General features: G+C 47.0%; 1 protein-coding gene across 1 annotated transcript in view; it reads right to left on the bottom strand.

Annotated features, from left to right (window-relative positions):
• PATJ (PATJ crumbs cell polarity complex component) overlaps positions 1–16,487 on the bottom strand; it is a 266,651-nt gene that overhangs the window by 44,003 nt on the left and 206,161 nt on the right. The gene's annotated exons all lie outside the window — the stretch shown is intronic.

Genomic DNA, 16,487 nt, shown 5'->3' with positions numbered 1-16,487 from the left:
CATGAACGGCCAAAGGGTGACGATGACAGAAGAGCTGTAGCACTGCAGTGCTGGCCGCTAACGACTTGCATAGGATGGGAAAGGTTAATGTCCGCACTAAATACATAATGACAGAGAAGCCGGCTTCTCACTGGAAGAAAAGAAAGGACAATTGGAGAGCAAAGTACTTGGCTCCAGACAGATTATAGAATATTATTATTTCACTGCTGCATAAGTCCGTTATATGGAATAATGAGGATAAATCCTTGTCTTTCAATGTATCCCAGACATCAATGCATTTATGATCTGAGAACGCAACATCACTGAGAATGCAGCCTATCCATTCACTAGAGACCGATGACATCACTGAGAATGCAGCCTACCCATTCATTACAGACCGGTGACATCACTGAGAATGCAGCCTACCCATTCATTACAGACCGGTGACATCACTGAGAATGCAGCCTACCCATTCATTACAGACCGGTGACATCACTGAGAATGCAGCCTACCCATTCATTACAGACCGGTGACATCACTGAGAATGCAGCCTATCCCTTCACTAGAGACCTGTGACATCACTGAGAATGCAGCCTATCCATTCATTACAGACCCCTGACATCACTGAGAATGCAGCCTATCCATTCACTAGAGACTGGTGACATCACTGAGAATACAGCCTATCCATTCATTAGAGACCGGTGACATCACTTAGAATACAGCCTATCCAACAACTAAAAACCGGTGACATCACTGAGAATGCAGCCTATCCATTCATTAGAGACCGGTGACATCACTGAGAATGCAGCCTATCCAATAACTAGAAACTGGTGACCAAAGGCGGACTGATAACTCATGGGGCCCCCAGGCAATAGGGGATCATGGGGCCCCTGTGTCCTTTCCCAAACTCAAAAAAGCCTATGAAAAAGGTACCAGGGGCATCTCATGGGGCACCCTACTGACCCCGGGCCCTCGGGCAGTGCCTGAGTTTTTAAATGGTCAGTCTGCCCCTGCCGGTGACATCACTGAGAATGCAGCCTATCCATTCATTACAGAGCAGTGACATCACTGAGAATGCAACCTATCCATTCACTAGAGATCGGTGACATCACTGAGAATGCAGCCTATCCATTCACTAGAGATCGGTGACATCACTGAAAATGCAGCCTATCCACTCACTACAGACCAGTGACATCACTGAGAATGCAGCCTATCCATTCACTAGAGACCGGTGATATCACTGAGAACGCAGCCTATCCATTCACTAGAGACCGGTGACATCACTGAGAACGCAGCCTATCCATTCACTAGAGACCGGTGATATCACTGAGAATGCAGCCTATCCATTCACTAGAAATCAGGCATATCATTCTCAACACTACCTATCCATTCACTAGAGAGACCAGTGAATGAGAATATATCCATTTATTAGAGACTGGTGACAACTCATAGAATGCAATCTATCCCTTTAACACACACACACACTTTTATATTCCAGTGGTGTGTTTAGCTGCGGGTCTGGGGGTTTCGTTAAAGTCTTGCTCTGACTCCGCAGTCCTCAGGTAGAAAGATTAATGTTAAAACAATTCCGCGTTCCGTATTTCTCAGCATGATTTATTCCCCTCCTGAATGTGCGAAATGCAGAAATGTAATTTTATCTCTATATTATTGATGATAGTCGAAATAACTGCAGCGAACCACGCTGGGGCGTACACACACACAGGCGCGCAGACACACAGGGGCGCGCGCACACGCACACATAGCGGGCGCGCGCACACGCACACATAGCGGGCGCGCGCACACACACACACGCAGGCACACACGCAGGCACACTCCCTGCAGTAAAAGTGCCACTTTGCAGAAGCAGACCCCAGGGGAAGAGTGTGTGGGGAGAACCTGTCTAAGGTGTCTATATTCCACAGAACAAAGCTGACCTGACAGCCATAGGATATCACTGTCTGGGGCCATAATAAGCAGTGCATCACATTGTAACAAGATAATTAAAGCCTGCAGAGGACACGACAGTTTTTCACGCTGTCTGCGGAGTAATTTGTGATTCCCGGGCCCCAGAGGGGATAAAGGCACAAAGCTGAGCTCTATTGATCTCCCAGGAGAGGAGCACAGAGGCGAGGAGAGGTGACAAGCTCCTTATATTTTTCCACCTGCAATGAAATCTGCGGTCAGCGCCGCCTCGGTGGTTAGCCTGAGGTCCTACACTGCGGGGACTTAATCACTTCTGTGACTTGGAAAACTACATTGTGCGTGCAATGGATTCAAAGCACATTTCCACTTTTGCAAAGCAAGCTGTAACTGCGGAACAGAGCCCGGGGGAGTCGCTTAGAAAATAAAACCCTTTCTGAAAATTGTACAGTATCCTACATACAGGTTCAAATGTAAAGCATACTGTACAAAAAGTAGCCTTTGCAGTAAAGTGCACATAGAAGAGCAATGCACATCACAAACAAAAGGTTTCTCAGCACAGCCGGCCTGCAAAACAACCAAATCTACCCTGACTAACCATTTACAACGCCTTGAAAAAGTATTCATACCCAGGGGCGGACTGACCATTTGGAAACTCGGGCACTGCCCGAGGGCCTGAGGTCAGTAGGGGGCCCCATGAGATGCCCCTGGTACCTTTTTCAAAGGCTTTTTTGAGTTTGGGCAAAGACACAGGGGCCCTATGATCCCCTATTGCCCGAGGCCCCATGAGTTGTCAGTCCGCCCCTCATACCCTTTGTACTTTTCCACATTTTGTTATGTTACAACCAAAAATGTAAATGTATTTTATTGGGGTAAACAATGTGGAAAACCATTTCTCATTTTCCTTCCACTTCACAATTCTATGCCACTTTATTTTGGTCTATCACATAAAATCCCCAAAAAAATACATTTACGTTTTTGGTTGTAACATGACAAAATGTGAAAAATTTCAAGGGGTATGAATACTTTTTCAAGAAGCTAGAAAACCACAAAAAAATTGCTGGATAAAAAAAAAACACTAATATTAGTCCAGCTGGTTGTCAAGGAGCGGGCCAGCAAGCCAGCCGCTGCATCCTTAACAACGGATGAGTCATCAGCTGTCAGCGAGGTTCCCCACTGACAGCAGAATGAGAACAAAACAATTGCTGGCAATGAAAACAAAACAAAAAAAAAAAAAACATCAGCATGAGGGCTGTCACCCCTCTCTCCTGAACCATACCAGGCCACATTCCATCGATGTGGGGGGTTGCTTTGGGGTGGGTGGGGGTTGTAGGGGTCTGTTGGCGGGGAGGCTTTATTGTCAAAAATCAATTAAAACAGACAGTATATGACATGTCCTTTATTAAGAAACAAAAACAATGTCTCCCAAAGTAAATCCAACATCAATCACAATGAACGCCACTACCGCTGACACCCCCCCCTCCCCCCCTGGAGAAACAAAAACAAAAAACACAGGTCTGAACCAGTTGCTGGCTCCCACCCTGACAGTGCCGTTGCCTCCCACCACTAAATACACAAACCAACATGCCCCAGTCGATGACGTCACAAGGGGGTGGGTAACCTGGTGATGTCAGCAGGTTGCCCTGCCCCTTAATTTACTTAGCGGCAGGAGGCAGATGGCAGGAATATTTGGAGAAAAGATTGGTGATTTAGCTCGGGGGAAGAGTTGTAAGTGGCTTTGTTATTGTTAATGTTTTCAATTTTATACGTTGGCCAATGGAAAGCCAGTGGAGGCATTGGCAGAGAGCGGTGGTGGACACTGAACGGTTGGGTAAGGTAGAGGAGTCTGGCAGTAGCATTCATGATAGACTGAAGAGGGGATAGCCTGCGATGAGGTATGCTTATGAGGAGGGAGTTACAATAGTCAAGGCAAGAGATAATAAGGGACTTAAGTTGCTTAGTGATTTCAATGGTTAAAAAGGGGCGAATTTTGGAGATGTTACGGCATTGAAGTCTACAAGATTTAGACTTGGGGTTGAAAACAGGATTACACCGAGCACCCTGGCATGAGGTGAGGGACTGAACATTATGCTATTGATCATGATGGAGAAGTCAGGGGAGGGGGTACAGGCAGGAGAGAATATTATGAGCTCAGTTTTAGAAAGATTGAGTTTGAGGAAGTGGTGCGACATCCATACTATATCAGTTAATAAGTTAGTGATGCGACAGGAGACTGAAGGAGCGAGGCGAGGGGTAGAGAGATAGATCAGCCTAGAGATTTACTGGAAGCCATGGGTGTTTATCAAGCGACCAAGGGAGGAGGCGTAGATGAAGAAGAGGAGGGGTCCAAGGACAGAACCTACAGAAAGAGGGAGTGGGGAGGAGGAGAGAGTTCTAGGTAACCCTAGAGGAGCGCTGTGATGTGATGGTCAGGTGTCCACAAACATGTAGCCATATAGTGTAGATGTAGAAGCAGCTGGTTGTCGATACCTGTAGGGAGTGGTTTTAGCGGCATTTATCAACAAGCAGCAGGGAAGATCTACAGAAGGTTTATGGAACATCCAGGGGAAGGTTTATGGAACATCCAGGGGAAAGTTTATGGAACATCCAGGGGAAGGTTTATGGAACATCCAAGGGATAGACATCCAGGGGAAGGTTTATGGAACATCGAGGGGAAGGTTTATGGAACATCGAGGGGAAGGTTTATGGAACATCGAGGGGAAGGTTTATGGAACATCGAGGGGAAGGTTTATGGAACATCGAGGGGAAAGTTTATGGAACATCCAGGGGAAGGTTTATGGAACATCCAAGGGATAGACATCCAGGGGAAGGTTTATGGAACATCGAGGGGAAGGTTTATGGAACATCGAGGGGAAGGTTTATGGAACATCGAGGGGAAGGTTTATGGAACATCGAGGGGAAGGTTTATGGAACATCCAGGGGAAGGTTTATGGAACATCCAGGGGATAGACATCCAGGGGAAGGTTTATAGAACATCCAGGGGAAGATTTATGGAACATCCAGGGGATAGACATCCAGGGGAAGGTTTATGGAACATCTATGGGAAGGTTTATGGAACATCCAGGGGAAGGTTTACGGAACACCCAGGGGAAGGTTTACAGAACACCCAGGGGAAGGTTTACGGAACACCCAGGGGAAGGTTTACAGAACACCCAGGGGAAGGTTTACAGAACACCCAGGGGAAGGTTTACAGAACACCCAGGGGAAGGTTTACAGAACACCCAGGGGAAGGTTTACAGAACACCCAGGGGAAGGTTTACAGAACACCCAGGGGAAGGTTTACAGAACACCCAGGGGAAGGTTTACAGAACATCCAGGGGAAGGTTTACAGAACATCCAGGGGAAGGTTTACAGAACATCCAGGGGAAGGTTTACAGAACATCCAGGGGCAGGTTTACAGAACATCCAGGGGCAGGTTTACAGAACATCCAGGGGCAGGTTTACAGAACATCCAGGGGAAGGTTTACAAAACATCCAGGGGAAGGTTTACAGAACATCCAGGGGAAGGTTTATAGAAAATCTAGGGGAAGGTTTACAGAACATCCAGGGGAAGGTTTATAGAAAATCTAGGGGAAGGTTTATAGAATATTTAGTTCCATGTTAGCAGTAATTCATTATAGGGTGTGCCAATGAAGTCATCATATATGTATCACTTTCACATCTGACTGGAGCGTACTCTTATAGGGCATGTGTCACTCTCCAGCATGTCCTTAATGGGCAATCATGTCCTCCCAGCACACTTTTATGCATTTACATAATTTAAAGCACTCAAAAATAATCTCTCACAAGCATAAACCCCTTGAATGTGTCAGCATTTACCCCGGGGATTTCATGCACTACAGAAACAAAGATTCTAAAGCATTTACAAATGAAAGTCTGTCTCGTTACCAACTCTCAGCTACAACGTTGAAAACATTTCTTGTGTCACGTTTCACGCTAATCAGATTGCATCTCGCACAAATTACATTCTGTCCCTCCACACATTTAAAAAGAGGAGATTGGTTAGCAACGTCTGCACAGACAACACAGCCACGGGTGAATCTTGAAAGACAAACACTTTTTGGGACATTTATTGGAAGAACACGTCCTGGCGGCAAGTGCAATAAATTGAAGTGCTAATGCTATTGAATACAGAATTAGAAAGTGAACTCCTGATTGAGGAGGGTTTTCACAGTGCCTAGTTGGAAGGATTTTATACACTACATACTGCCAGATCACCAGTTTTCTACAGGTAAGGCTTTCCTGTAAACAGTAGAAAAGATGGATCAGGTTATAAACCATTTCTTGCAACGTATGAATATATTTGAAAAGGTGCGCAAACTAAACCCCTTGGTTTTAATATGAACTGTTAGACAGGACAATTCGGTTTGTTGCAGGCTGACTGGCAAATGAGCTGGGAATTTTTGTTTGTTAGAAATGTTAAATATGTTTCTTGATCCGAGTTGACAGCATGAAAGATTTGCCCAATCGGATTACAGGGAGACTCAGGGAGGGCAGAGTGTGGATTTACTAGTGTGCATAGTCACATCCAGGGGCAGACTGACCATTTGAGCACTGCCCGAGGGCCCGGGGTCAGTAGGGGGCCCCATGAAATGCCGCTGGTACCTTTTTAATAGGCTTGAGTGTGGGCAAGGACACAGGGGCCCCATGATCCCCTAATGCCCGGGGGCCCCATGAGTTGCCAGTCCGCCCCTGGTCACACCTTAAAATCAGTTGTTCCCAAAGCCCCAGGTTACCAGTTACCAGATGAATATACAAAGAGAGGGGTACGCAACCTAGGCTAGGACAATGCACAAAACCCCCGAGTAGAAAACATTCTCCTCAATTTACTCTGGTCACATTTTTGAATTGGAACTTTGGTCAGAAAATTAAGTCACTTCAGGTCGGCCCCTTTTGCAGGTCTAGCTATGCAAAACATTACAAATAAGTGCCTATATTGTTTGAAATCCAGTAATACATGGTCTCACCCTGCTCTGCACATGCTCAGTTGCTCTTTTTTTGGCACTGCCGAAAATCTACAGGCCGATCTGCTGACACACTAAAGATTTACTGCTGATCAGGGGCTCTGGGCTTCAGCAAAATGGCCGCCTCCAGCAAGGCAAACCAGAAACAATGCTGGAGGCAACTTACAGAACACACTCATTTTGGTGGCAGAATTATTAATATGGAACGTATGTTCCTTGCTAAAGAACATTATTTTGTAGCAAATTGTTATAGGTAAAGTTCCAAAATTTTAAGTGTGGCTGCTGTGTAGCCTAACCTTGGCCCAGGGGCGGACTGACCATTTGGAGGGCCCAGGGTCAGTAGGGGGCCCCATGAGATGCCCCTGGTACTTTTTTCATAGGCTTTTTTGAGTATGGGCAAGGACACAGGGGCCCCATGATCCCCTATTGCCCGGGGGCCCCATGAGTTGTCAGTTCGCCCCTGCGGTTGGCCATACACATGTAACACCTTTGATTTAATGTCGGCTATATGATGTGGTGTTAAAACCAACACAAGATGGAAGTGTCATGAAACTCAGTGACACACACTCTGCTAAGAGCTTTAGGACTCTTATAGGCTGAACTTTGTTAGAAGGTTGCTAATTGGGGGACTACATTGTTCCCAGAGGAGCTGGTGTGTGGGCAGAGGCATATAAATGTGGAAGCTCGGGAACCAGAAGAGCGAGTTATGGTGACTGCCAGAGAACTGGGCCAGGCCGCAGAGCCAGAGGGAAGAAGGAGTTGCTGACCACTAGGCTTTGCCACCCTGTTCAGTGATACAGTCTGCCAGCAAGTGACCAGGACAGAGAACTGCAAGTGAGGGAGGAGAACCTGTGGGGGCCCCATATGCTGACAGAGAGACAGCCAGGACCAGCTGAAAGCCACCGATTGGGTGAGAGAGTCTCATACACCAGTTAGGCAAGAGAACACGGACATTCTTCACACACCTACTTTACTTGCACACAGTTGAAGACACTGCATTCAGTCAACACGTGTTCAGGGGCAGACTGACAACTCATGGGGCCTCCGGGCAATAGGGGATCATGGGGCCCCGTGTCCTTGCCCAAACTCAAAAAAGCCTATGAAAAAGGTACCAGGGGCATCTCATGGGGCCCCCTACTGACCCCGGGCACTCGGGCAGTGCCCAACATTCCAAACAGTCAGTCCGCCCCTGCACATGTTGCGGCATAGTTCCCATAGCCGCTACTGTTGAACACATTTGGTTGAACTGGATGGCCTTTTGTCTTTTTTCATCAAAGTATGTATTTGCAGCACAATCCCATCAGCAGAGCTGACCGCAGAGCACGCCTTCTGCAGACCAGATCACATCAGTGCTCCCTTAACCATTGGCCTAGCCTTCTAAAGGAACTTTTACCACCATTGCCATTTGTTACTGCAGCCCAGAGTGGAGTTGTCCTTTGCCAACAAGCCTTTGACACCTTATCTGCCTAAAGCTGCCCTTTTCTCAGTGTATTAAAGGGGACAACACCCATGGCACATGCCACTTAAAGGGAAAGCACTCGTTCTTCTTCCTCCCCTTGTGTTGGTCCTGTAAGGAACGGTCTCCTACATCAGTGAGCGCGCAGAAGGGTCTTCACTGCATTTAAAGGGACATTGACTACACTGGTCAAAGAGCACTTTTATATCAGATCTAAGTCTTGCCATCTGATTCTGAGGGCCCAGAGTGATCTAGTTCTCTTGTTGCTAGTTTTCATTGCTCACTGGGGTTGACACCACCTCAGGTTGAAGGTATTAAAGCAGAGTTACACCTGAGAAAAAAAAAGTAAGTTTCTACAAAAACTGTAGCTGCTGATTTTTAAAATACAGCCACTTACCTGTCCCTCGGTCCAGCGGTGTCCTCACCACCGTTGGTTTCACCGGCCGTCTTCTCTCCCTGGCATCAGCATCTTCAGTGTGGGCACCCAGCTGTGACAGCTTGCGGCTTCACAGCCAGGTGCCCACTGCGCATGCACAAGAAGCGCTGCGCTTTGTGAATGGCTCTGTAGTCTTCTGGGACCTGTCATGTGTCCCAGAAGACTACAGGGAGGGGGGGTGGGTGAGGACAATGTCCGCTTCCGGTCACCTAGGTGATCGCAGTGGAAGTGGGAACAAGTACCTGTCAAATTCGGGTTCACACACCCCAAAAGTCAAAGGTGAAAATCCTTAATGGGGAGTGGGGGACAAAGGCGGAACTTCCCCTTTTGGGTGGAGCTCCGCTTTAACTTCTATAAGCAGGCCTGTTAACACTGATGGAGATTAAGGCAAAGAAACAACACATATAGCAGAGAGTTGCTAAGAGTAATCATTGCCAATCCACGCACCAATACCATTCTGTACGGTTTAACCAAGCTTACATTGAAGTTTAACCGCCTCCCGCCCGCCATATAAGGAAATGACGGGCGCAAGGCGGTTCTCTCATTCTGGGAGGACGTCATATGATGTCTTCACACTCTAACCGCGCATGTGTGCCCCTGGGGGTGTACACCGCGGCGATCGCTGGTGCGCTGTGTCCCTGGGACACAGCGGATCACCGATCAACAGAAAAAGCAGAAGCCATCGGCTCTGTCATATGATCAGCTGTGTCCAATCACAGCTGATCGCATGTAAAAAAGGAAATGCTGGTTATCTGCATTTCTCTCCTCACGAGCTGTCACTCCGGTTTCCTCCCACACTCCAAAGACATGCTGGTAGGTTAATTGGCTCCTGTCTAAATTGTCCCTAGTATGTGTATGTATGAATGTGAGTTAGGGACCTTAGATTGTACACCCCTTGAGGGTTAGGGACTGATGTGAATGTACAATATATATGTAAAGTGCTGTGTAAATTGACGGCAATATCAGGGGCGGACTGACAACTCATGGGGCCCCCGGGCAATAGGGGATCATGGGGCCCCTGTGTCCTTGCCCAAACTCAAAAAAGCCTATGAAAAAGGTACCAGGGGCATCTCATGGGGCCCCCTACTGACCCCGGGCCCTCGGGCAGTGCCCGAGTTTCCAAATGGTCAGTCCGCCCCTGGGCACTATACAAGTACCTCTAATAATCTGCACTGCTGTAAAGCAACATCGGCGATGCAGTGAGGTTCTTTTTGAATGGTACCCAAATAGACCTTGCAATTGCACCCCAAAGCACAATTTAAAAGATGGACCCTTGCTGTCTGCAGAAGCAGGGGTCTCTTTGCAGAGGTCTGAGATGCCCCCTAGTAAGTTAGAGCTCTCTAATAAGCAGGGAGCATGAGCTTTACTATTTGCAGAGCTGTAGGTTCAGTCCAGCAGGGGCCATGTCAGACCTCTGCTGAGAGACCACTGCCTCTACACAGAGCGCAGAGCTCCTTTTCTACAGCATGCTGGCAGGGGACAGACTTTTCTATTCAGGCTGTGGCTGCTTTCTAACTATAACTAAGACTTTGCACACCTTTTTCTGATGCACCTTGAATGTATTTAGCAAATATAAACTGAAAGTTTAACTTGGCTTCAACTTGCCGCATGTTAAATATAAAATGCAAAGAGAAATGCATTGCAACGCACAGGAGAAGTGTGAAGTCACAGCTTTCATAAACATTTGCTAAGTTTCCAGAACCACAGCATCTCCAAACCTACATAGAACAGTAGTACAGTAATAGTGTTGATGCGGAAAAATGCTGTCAGATAAACATTTTATATTCAATCTAGAAAAGTTGCCGAGGGTAGAATAATAGGGACATGAATCATTTTTTTGCAACATACATTATTCATATTTATCTTTTAAGGCGCAGAACGTCAAGTTACAGAACGGTCCCTTATCCATGACAGGTTCTGAGTAATCAGGATTACAGATAAAAGTCAGATTTTGTTTTTTTCTTAAGCAGATTTGTATGCCAGCCAATGTCATTTCATTTTTAGGGGAAGAAAAGTAGCCAGGGTGTCACCAAGCAACTGCTGTGAACAGCAGTCAGCGGACTCTGAGATAACACCACGGCAGGTCAAAGTGGCGCAGCCATCTGATCGAGTACGACAGATTTCTTTCTGCCCGTCATTCTCAGACATTGAATCACCCATGGACAGCCAAGAGTCAGGAAAAGACAATCGGTACGACCGATGAGGAACCACAAGGCTCAGCAAGTCCTGCTCACTGGGGAACCAGGACCAGATTCCCCCCCCAGACCAACTGCCACCCTCCCCCCTCTGGCCACAAAAGTGTACTGCCCAGCTAAGATAATCATCGGGTCAGCAAGAGGGCCCAACGGAGTCCAGGCCAACTGTACCGGACCCCTGCAATATAACAAGGATGTCCCTCGGCAATCTGCACTAGCTTCCAAGGCAGCTGAAGTTGGCAGGCGGGGCCGGGGATGTGGCTACCTCCTCCTCTCCTCCCACAGACTCCTTCACTCAGGCTGATCCCGCAGCTGAAGAAGAAAAAGAGGAGTGCACACAGGAGCCCGGGAGTCTTCATTACCAGCCACAGGAGCCCGGGAGTCTTCATCACCAGCCATGTTGTAAGCGACTGGGCACACACCACTGCACCAGCCTGCCCCTAGCCTGTCCCAGCCTGCCACCATACTGCCCTAACCTCTCCCAGCCTGCCACCATACTGCCCTAACCTCTCCCAGCCTGCCACCATACTGCCCTAACCTCTCCCAGCCTGCCACCATACTGCCCTAACCTGTCCCAGCCTGCCACCATACTGCCCTAACCTGTCCCAGCCTGCCACCATACTGCCCTAACCTCTCCCAGCCTGCCACCATACTGCCCTAGCCTGCCACTATACTGCCCTATCCTTCCCTACTCTGTCCCAGCCTGCCACCATACTGCCCTAACCTGTCCCAGCCTGCCACTATACTGTTCTAACCTGCCACTATACTGCACTAACTTGCAACTATACTGGCTCCAGCATTCCACTATAATGCTCTCACTGTACTACCCTAGCCTGCCACTATACTGGCTCCAGCATTCCACTATAATGCTCTCACTGTACTACCCTAGCCTGCCACTATATTGCCCCAGAATTCCACTATAATGCTCTCATCTGCTACTATACTGCCCTAACGTGCCACTATACTACCCTAGCCTGCCATTATACTGCTCTTACCTGCCACAGTGCTGCCCTAGCTTAACTACAGCTCCCTTATATGTGTGTAATTAGTATGGCATTATGTTAATAATATGTTACGTGTAAAACCATGCCTGTTTCAAATGAACGCCCCATCCCTAAATAAAGTATATTTTCCATCTACAATAGTTTTCTGGATGCAAAGCGAAAAGGTGACTCTGGAAATGTTTTTAAAATGTTGGCAACTATGTTGAACTCCTTCTCCCATTCCTGCAATGTACACAGCATGGACAAAAGCCAATAGAGCTCCTACTCCCCATACATTACATTTAGCTGAGATCAGATTTCCTTACACACAGCCACAATCTGCAGTGTGTGTAGCTGGCTGCTATGTTGCATATCTGACCTGTGAAATTCCCTGGTTGAAATAGAAGCGCAGCTGCAGCAGCCAGCTACACACTGTACAGATTGTGGCTGTGTATGAGGTAATCCAACCTCAGCTATGTGCAGTGTGTGCGGAGTAGATTTGCTGCCTGTGTCCAGGCTGTGTGCAGTGCAGTGGTGGGAGAAGGAGCTCTGCCAAGTGCCCTGCCAGCAGTGATTGCTGCCCTCCGCCGAGTGCCCTGCCAGCAGTGATCACCTGCCCTCCGCCGAGTGCCCTGCCAGCAGTGATCCCTGCCCTCCGCCGAGTGCCCTGCCAGCAGTGATCCCTGCCCTCCGCCGAGTGCCCTGCCAGCAGTGATCCCTGTCCTCCGCCGAGTGCCCTGCCAGCAGTGATCCCCTGCCCTCCGCCGAGTGCCCTGCCAGCAGTGATCACCTGCCCTCTGCCGAGTGCCCTGCCAGCAGTGATCACCTGCCCTCCGCCGAGTGCCCTGCCAGCAGTGACCCCTGTCCTCCGCCCTGCTGACCAGTTACCCCACTTTTGCTGACCCCTGCTAACCCCTATCCTCAGATCTGCTGATTCCTATTCTTTGCCCTGCGACCCCCAGTACACTTCCCTACAAACTTCTGACCCTATCCTCTGCCCTGCTGACCTTCCATCCTTTGCCCCCCTGAAATTTTTAAATGCACACCCACGTTAGATTCGGCCCTGTAGGGAACCCCAAATCCCACCAAGTCTTGCTTTACCACGACATGCTTGAAGTTATTCCTCAACGAACAAAAAGTTACAAACTGATTCTCCTGCTCAGGGCAGCAATCAAAGCTCAACAACCCCTTGCAGGCACCTGTGATATAGCTGGAGTTCCAACCAACAGCCTACCCCAACTCTGCCCATACATGGGACAAAGCTTTCCAAATATTTTTATTAAAAAAACAGCAACATGGAATTAAATGGCTGACACCAATGTGATCAAGGGACCAAATCTGCAATGACATTCAGTGCAAACTACTACAGTATGAAAAAAAATTCTCTCTCCATTATCTATCACTCTTCCTCAACTAGAGTTCAACGGAACTCTGATTCCTCCAGATGTTGCTAGGGGTTCCGTGAGCAATTAATTTCTGCCTCTCAGATCAATACCATTGACACAAATGATCTTTTTCGCTACAGCATCTTTGAGGGGAATCATTCCCACTGAATACCAGGGTAAAAGGGCCCCCTCCCAATTACCACCCAATTGGGGGGGGGCTTCCACACTGACCCCCCATGAAAAGGGGCACTTCACTGACCACCACTGTAAGGGAACTGAATGGCTGTTAAAAGTATCAAGGGACCAAATGATCAAAACAAATGATATTCAGTGCAATCCACTACAGTGACAGTTTTCTCAGCCCACCGACAACCCGAAAAATTGGGAAAAAATAATAGTGGTAGATTCAAATTTTTTTCCAATCAAAAGCAAATGAAAACCTTCCAAAATTCCTTGTTCTATCTATACACTATATATATATATATATATATATATAAAATTTTTACAGACACCTATGATCTTTTTTAGCTTTCTGTACAAAGAATTGTTACCACTGAATACCAATTTAAGGGGACCCTTCCTAGTGGCCACCAATATAATGGGGGCACTTCCCCACTAATAATGAATGGGGGCAATTCCCTGACCAACAATTTTTACTGTCAGCATTTCTTTCCTGGCTTTTATTATCATTACGTAATTCACAATTTTAGTATTATTACTGAAAATAATTTATTAGGAGGGGTCGTTTGAGACCCCCAAATTATTAGCCTTTTTTAACCAGGTGGAACCCTTGAAATATACTGTTTTTTTGGTACCTTATGGTGTCATAGGGCAGCAGCCCCTGCGTGAGCTATATTGAGTTATCCTGCCCATACTGTAGATCTTATGTACGGTTTATTGAAAAACGAATAAAACTGATTTTCAAAAAAGGCCGATTGTATATCTCACACTCACAAAATATTTATTACAGGTAATTATTTAGCGCTGATAATGTGTGCAGCCCTATACATATATTTTGTACATTCTCATCAGTTCCTGTCCTCAAGGGGCGTACAATCTAAGGTCTCTTCTAACCCTCAAGGAGCGTACAATCTAAGGTCTCTTCTAACCCTCAAGGAGCATACAATCTAAGGTCTCAAACCCTCAAGGAGCATACAATCTAAGGTCTCAAACCCTCAAGAAGCATACAATCTAAGGTCTCTTCTAACCCTCAAGGGGCGTACAATCTACGGTCTCAAACCCTCAAGGAGCATACAATCTACGGTCTCAAACCCTCAAGAAGCATACAATCTAAGGTCTCTTCTAACCCTCAAGCAGCGTACAATCTAAGGTCTCTTCTAACCCTCAAGGAGAGTACAATCTAAGGTCTCTTCTAACCCTCAAGGGGCGTCCAATCTAAGGTCTCTAACCCTCAAGGAGAGTACAATCTAAGGTCTCTAACCCTCAAGGAGCGTACAATCTAAGGACCCTAACCCTCAAGGAGCGTACAATCTAAGGTCTCTAACCCTCAAGGAGCGTACAATCTAAGGTCTCTATCCCTCAAGGGGCATACCATCTAAGGTCCATAACTCACATTCATACACACACATACTAGGGCCAATTTAGACAGGAGCCAATTAACCTACCAGCATGTCTTTGGAGTGTGGGAGGAAACCAGAGTACTCAGAAGAAACCCACGCAGTCACAGGGAGAACATGCAAACTCCAGGCAGGTAGTGCCATGGTTGGGATCCAACAGGCAACCCCGGTGCTGCCAGGTAGAAGTGCTAAAAATGTATATAATGATTTGAAACATACAGTGAAGAAGCAATCCCAATGCTTTTTCCCACCTCTTTCTACATTTCAAACCCAGATGTTTCTAAGCAGCCCCCCTCTAACAGTACACCCATTTATAAATCTGACACATGCGCCCCCCGATACACATCCCTTCCATATCTCAACTCTGTGTGATTTCTCCCAGCTCACCATCGGACATTTCCCAGCATGCAGAATATTCCTGACCGATGCTAAAGCTTTCTGCTGTCACGTATTTCAAATAGAAACATCATAGAAACTTCAGGCATGTTTCCCATGTCAGCCTTTTCTATGAGGATGTGAGAGAAGGAATGTGAGCCGGTACCTGGGAATCCTGCTTGCACCATGGTTAGGGCAGAAGCACTTCATAGAGGCAAGCACGGCTGAGAGAGACTCCTCTACTCCGCACGAAGCTGAAATCTTGGCTCTGCAGGCATCTTCACACAGGATTTCCTCCGATGACCTTGGGGCCTTATTCACGTTCCCCAGGATGGTGCCTTGATTGTGCTGTGCGCTGCGGGATGTGATCAATGACAGGGATATGGAGCGGGGAGGCAGGAGCCGAGGCTCACATCTGTCAGCAGATGGGCTCCGACTACAAAACTACGTGTGAATAGAGAAAGTGGAGAGGCACACAGGCTGCGTTCTGGACTGGCTGACACGGCGAGTGCTAGGGTGACACCGATAATCCTGAAATGTGTCACATTAACTACAAGAGCCGTGACAGGGCTTGCAGAAGCGCCATTCAATGAATTAAAGATCAAGTACAGTAATTCATTGTAAAGTCTTTGTTATCCCCGTAATTCTACTTCTGCCTGGAACTGATCAGAACTGTGCCTTAACCTCCCTGGTGGTCTGATTATGTCAGTATTTCTGTGCTCAAAGTGGTACAATGGAAATATGTTGTTTTATTTATTGTAGGCCTGTAATTCTTACAAATAACTCACTGAAATCTGTCCGAACAAGAGTCTAGTAAACATCCCGGGGATGATAAAATTTGAAACATGAAATCATAAATTATAATATAAATAATCATAACTAAAATAAATTTAATTCAATAATGTAATCAAACCAAAAACACTGAAATGTGAAATATAGCGCCAAGTTCGCACATCGCTGAGCAAAGTCGCAGAATCGTTTTCAGTGTCTGATGATGAATTTCCCCACGAATCATTATCACTCAATTCTGCAAGTGGTTCTGATTTACTATCGCTGTTCTCTAGCCGGTCTAAAACCGCTTTTGACCTAAAGGGACGCTTTTTGGACGCCATGGACGTTTCTCAGTTTCCAGGCAGAAAGAACAGTAAAAATGCAGGCAGGGCGCCGGACAAAGCACTCGGGACAAAATGTATGTG

This window comes from Staurois parvus, unplaced genomic scaffold (assembly GCF_062004578.1).
Source record: "Staurois parvus isolate SC_StPar_1 unplaced genomic scaffold, SC_StPar_1.0 ptg000491l, whole genome shotgun sequence".
Lineage (NCBI taxonomy): Eukaryota > Metazoa > Chordata > Amphibia > Anura > Ranidae > Staurois > Staurois parvus.
The sequence above is the reverse complement of the archived record's forward strand: the minus strand, read 5'-3'. Positions and strand labels throughout refer to the sequence as shown.